Raw genomic sequence first — 6,272 nt, 5'->3', positions numbered from 1 at the left:
TACCAACAATGACGAGACGGCCTACAGGGAGGAGGTGAGGGCCCTCGGAGTGTGGTGTCAGGAAAATAACCTCACACTCAACGTCAACAAAACTAAGGAGATGATTGTGGACTTCAGGAAACAGCAGAGGGAACACCCCCCTATCCACATCGATGGAACAGTAGTGGAGAGGGTAGTAAGTTTTAAGTTCCTCGGCATACACATCACAGACAAACTGAATTGGTCCACTCACACAGACAGCATCGTGAAGAAGGCGCAGCAGCGCCTCTTCAACCTCAGGAGGCTGAAGAAATTTGGCTTGTCACCAAAAGCACTCACAAACTTCTACAGATGCACAATCGAGAGCATCCTGGCGGGCTGTATCACCGCCTGGTACGGCAAATGCTCCGCCCACAACCGTAAGGCTCTCCAGAGGGTAGTGAGGTCTGCACAACGCATCACCGGGGGCAAACTACCTGCCCTCCAGGACACCTACACCACCCGATGTTACAGGAAGGCCATAAAGATCATCAAATCAAATCAAATTTATTTATATAGCCCTTCGTACATCAGCTGATATCTCAAAGTGCTGTACAGAAACCCAGCCTAAAACCCCAAACAGCAAGCAATGCAGGTGTAGAAGCACGGTGGCTAGGAAAAACTCCCTAGAAAGGCCAAAACCTAGGAAGAAACCTAGAGAGGAACCAGGCTATGTGGGGTGGCCAGTCCTCTTCTGGCTGTGCCGGGTGGAGATTATAACAGAACATGGCCAAGATGTTCAAATGTTCATAAATGACCAGCATTGTCGAATAATAATAAGGCAGAACAGTTGAAACTGGAGCAGCAGCACAGTCAGGTGGAAGTTGAAACTGGAGCAGCAGCATGGCCAGGTGGACTGGGGACAGCAAGGAGTCATCAGGTTAGGTAGTCCTGGGGCATGGTCCTAGGGCTCAGGTCCTCCGAGAGAGAGAAAGAAAGAAGGAGAGAATTAGAGAACGCACACTTAGATTCACACAGGACACCGAATAGGACAGGAGAAGTACTCCAGATATAACAAACTGACCCCAGCCCCCCGACACATAAACTACTGCAGCAGATCTAAACCAGGCCAGAACATGTCCGTGTAGACCAATTTGGGTTTCCAATCTCTCCAAAAGAATGTGGTGATCGATGGTATCAAAAGCAGCACTAAGGTCTAGGAGCACGAGGACAGATGCAGAGCCTCGGTCCGATGCCATTAAAATGTAATTTACCACCTTCACAAGTGCCGTCTCAGTGCTATGATGGGGTCTAAAACCAGACTGAAGCATTTCGTATACATTGTTTGTCTTCAGGAAGGCAGTGAGTTGCTGCGCAACAGCCTTCTCTAAAATTTTTGAGAGGAATGGAAGATTCGATATAGGCCGATAGTTTTTTATATTTTCTGGGTCAAGGTTTGGCTTTTTCAAGAGAGGCTTTATTACTGCCACTTTTAGTGAGTTTGGTACACATCCAGTTGAATATTATCTGCTATGACTACAAGGTCCGATAGGAATTCAGGGAACTGTATATGGCCCAGGAGGCCTGTAAACAGTAGCTATAAAAAGTGATTGAGTAGGCTGCATAGATTTCATGACTAGAAGCTCAAAAGACGAAAACGTCATTTTTTTTTTGTAAATTGAAATTTGCTATCGTAAATGTTAGCAACACCTCCGCCTTTGCGGGATGCACGGGGGATATGGTCACTAGTGTAGCCAGGAGGTGAGGCCTCATTTAAAACAGTAAATTCATCAGGCTTAAGCCATGTTTCAGTCAGGCCAATCACATCAAGATTATGATCAGTTCATTGACTATAATTGCCTTTGAAGTAAGGGATCTAACATTAAGTAGCCCTATTTTGAGATGTGAGGTATCATGATCTCTTTCAGTAATGACAGGAATGGAGGTGGTCTTTATCCTAGTGAGATTGCTAAGGCGAATACCGCCATGTTTAGTTTTGCCCAACCTAGGTCGAGGCACAGACACGGTCGCAATGGTGATAGCTGAGCTGACTACACTGACTGTGCTAGTGGCAGACTCCACTATGCTGGCAGGCTGGCTAACAGCCTGCTGCCTGGCCTGCACCCTATTTCATTGTGGAGCTAGAGGAGTTAGAGCCCTGTCTATGTTGGTAGATAAGATGAGAGCACCCCTCCAGCTAGGATGGAGTCCGTCACTCCTCAGCAGGTCAGGCTTGGTCCTGTTTGTGGGTGAGTCACAGAAAGAGGGCCAATTATCTACAAATTCTATCTTTTGGGAGGGGCAGAAAACAGTTTTCAACCAGCGATTGAGTTGTGAGACTCTGCTGTAGAGCTCATCACTCCCCCTAACTGGGAGGGGGCCAGAGACAATTACTCGATGCCGACACATCTTTCTAGCTGATATGCACGCAGAAGCTATGTTGCGCTTGGTGATCTCTGACTGTTTCATCCTAACATCGTTGGTGCCGACGTGGATAACAATATCTCTATACTCTCTACACTCGCCAGTTTTAGCTTTAGCCAGCACTATCTTCAGATTAGCCTTAACGTCGGTAGCCCTGCCCCCGGGTAAACAGTGTATGATAGCTGGACGATTCGCTTTAAGTCTAATACTGAGGGTAATGGAGTCGCCAATGACTAAAGTTTTCAATTTGTCAGAGCTAATGGTGGGAAGCTTCGGTGTCTCAGACCCCGTAACGGGAGGAGTAGAGACCAGAGAAGAATCGGCCTCTGACTCCGACCCGCTGCTTAATGGGGAAAACCGGTTGAAAGTTTCTGTCGGCTGAATGAGCGACACCGGTTGAGCGCTCCTACAGCATTTCCTTCCAGAAACCGTGAGAAAGTTGTCCGGCTGCGGGGACTGTGCCAGGGGATTTATACTACTATCTGTATTTACTGGTGGCACAGACGCTGTTTCATCCTTTCCTACACTGAAATTACCCTTGCCTAACGATTGCGTCTGAAGCTGGGCTTGCAGCACAGCTATCCTCGCCGTAAGGCGAGTACAGCGGCTACAATTAGAAGGCATCATGTTAATGTTACTACTTAGCTTCGGCTGTTGGAGGTCCTGACGAATCGTGTCCAGATAAAGCGTCCGGAGTGAAAAAGTTGAGGAAAAAATAAATAAATATATGAACGGTAATTAAAAAGTGAAAACCGTAAAGTTGTCAGGTAGCAAAATAGGTTGGCAACAAAACGCACAGCAACTCGAAAACAAGCCTGCAAGTTGTGACCGGAAATGACGTAGAACAGGTACAAAGAGAGAGCAACAACCACCCGAGCCACTGCCTGTTCACCCCGCTATCATCCAGAAGGCGAGGTCAGTACAGGTGCATCAAAGCTGGGACCGAGAGACTGAAAAACAGCTTCTATCTCAAGGCCATCAGACTGTTAAACAGCCACCACTAACATTGAGTGGCTGCTGCCAACACACGGACTCAACTCCAGCCACTTTAATAATGGGAATTGATGGGAAATGGTGTAAAATATATCACTAGCCACTTTAAACAATGCTACCTAATATAATGTTTACATACCCTACATTATTCATCTCATATGTATACGTATATACTGTACTCTATATCATCTATTGCATCTTTATGTAATACATGTATCACTAGCCACTTTAACTATGCCACTTTGTTTACATACTCATCTCATATGTATATACTGTACTCGATACCATCTACTGTATCTTGCCTATGCTGCTCTGTACCATCACTCATTCATATATCTTTATGTACATATTCTTTATCCCCTTACACTGTGTATAAGACAGTAGTTTTGGAATTGTTAGTTAGCTTACTTGTTGGTTTTTACTGCATTGTCGGAACTAGAAGCACAAGCATTTCGCTACACTCGCATTAACATCTGCTAACCATGTGTATGTGACAAATAAAATTTGATTTGATTTGATTTTGAGTGAGTGTAGCATGTTTAGGGCCATACTGGGCGGTAGAGACATTATGTAATGTTGTCAGAAAAGCCCCTTGCCTTTCCCCTCCTTTGAATAGTTAAACTGAGCATGTCCTTTGTGTCCCATTTATAGTCATGGCCCTCATCGCCAAGTTCTGCCTTGGTTTCCATGACGTCAAAGTGCTGCCTGATATCAATGGACGACCACAACATGAACAGTATGGTTCCCTGTCACTCACTCTATGATTGTGTCTTATTCAGCTGTGTATTGTCTCGTTCTTATGTAAGGGTTCAGTTGATAACATTTGAACATCTTGGCCATGTTCTGTTAATCTCCACCCAGCACAGCCAGAAGAGGACTGGCTACCCCTCATAACCTGGTTCCTCTATAGGTTTCTTCCTAGGTTCTGGCCTTTCTAGGGAGTTTTTCCTAGCCATGTGCTTCTACACCTGCATTGCTTGCTGTTTGGGGTTTTAGGCTGGGTTTCTGTACAGCACTTTGAGATATCATCTGATGTAAGAAGGGCTTTATAAATAAATTTGATTGAGTTGCACAGTGATTAAACCCTATGAATTTCATCTTCATCGATTTAAATTGTAAATCTACATCTATTTACAATTTATGATAATAGGATAATGGAGTGATAACTGAGCTATGTTCTCTTATTGACAGAGTTATAAAAATAGAGTTGCACGCTCCATATATAAACTCCCAGTAATTTATTGGGTAAAACACCAACGTTTCGGTGTGTCTTCTTCAAGGTGCCTTCTTCAAGGTAAAGTCATGAGTGCTTGAACCAGGTTATGTAGACAAACAGTGCAATTAGTGCAACCAATGACAATAATGAGTAGTGTGTCATAATGATTAAGTTAATAATAATGAATTGAGTGAAACTGTTTTAAAGAATGTGTTTATAGCATATTGAATATATTAGGCTATTGTTATCATATGGAAACATAATTAAATAGTGTACATAATATTAGCATCAACATACATTATTGTTTAATTAAATTTGACATAATATTTAATTGTTTCCTATTTCATTAAAACATTTTGTTACGTGTCATTTTTTGGTTCAACCATAATGCATAATAAGCGTCATCAACAGGGGGAACATATTAGGTGTATGCTGATAAATTGTAGAAAGAATATATCAATTTATAAGACTGGTTCATTAAAGAGAGAATTGTTCACAAAGAAGGACCTGAGATCAAAAGTCAATATTCAGTCCACTAAGGGACAATGTTTTTAGACAGGATATCCAGTAAGCCTCCCTTTGTAGTAGTAGGAACTCAATGTTACCTCTCCTTGATAGAGCAACATGCTCAATGCCTGTATATTTGAGGGAGGAGATAGGATGGTTAGCTTCAACAAAGTGAGCTGCTAATGGATAATCAATGTTCTTACATGTGATTGAGCCGCGGTGTTCAGCTATGCGTTGTTTTAATTATCTTTTTGTTTGTCCTACGTATACTTTCCCACATGAACAGGTGATGAGATTGATTACTCTCTTGGTCTTGCATGAGATGATACCCCTAACTGGGATTTTTCAACCTGTATGCAGGTGTTTGAAGAAGGGTGTTTTTGTAATGCTGTTGCACTGTGCGCATGAGTCACATTTGTAGTTCCCATTTGGAATGGGTGTCAAGAGTGGGCTTATTGACAGAACCATGCGAGTGGGCAGGAGAGGGCGATATCCCAGTGCTCTGTGCATGGCTTGGCTGGAGACTTGTGACTTGCCCCCCACTTAATGGTGAGGGGAAACCAAGAGCATATGCTCACCTTCTAATGTCAGTGATCCCTGTTCTAACTATGTTTCATGAAATCACCCAATAACCAAGGAAAATAGTATTGTTATAGCCCTGGTGATAATAAATCAGATTTTCTCTGGTAGAAGTGCTCTGGTCATGACAATTCACTTATTTCATTATCATCAGCAGACTCCTTAGCCATCTGTGAAATATGTGATTACATTTAACGTCATCATCAGTAGCAGAAGCATTATTGTCATTATCATCACTATATAGTAGAATATAACATTTTGTTGATGGTATGCTTGACGATAGACTGTTTTGAAGTGTAACACAGGTGTGTATTTGTGATTGTCAGTAAAAATAAATCCTGTGCTTTTATAAAAATGTTTGACTTGTAAACCAAGATTAAAGTTCCATATGGAACCCTTCTTGTATTGTGTAATCCCTTGAACACCAATATCATAATGCTCGTTTCAATGTTCATTCTAAGAAGCCTAACTTTCAAAATAAAGTTATTTTTGGTTCAACCAGAACCCACAAAATGTTTGTTTGATAAGTATAGTATAGAGCACAATTATATAATGAAATGTTTCTGTCTTTTGCATGTGGAAAATAATTTGGACA

Source organism: Oncorhynchus nerka, linkage group LG25 (assembly GCF_034236695.1).
Source record: "Oncorhynchus nerka isolate Pitt River linkage group LG25, Oner_Uvic_2.0, whole genome shotgun sequence".
Taxonomy (NCBI): domain Eukaryota; kingdom Metazoa; phylum Chordata; class Actinopteri; order Salmoniformes; family Salmonidae; genus Oncorhynchus; species Oncorhynchus nerka.
This window is presented reverse-complemented; position numbering follows the sequence as displayed.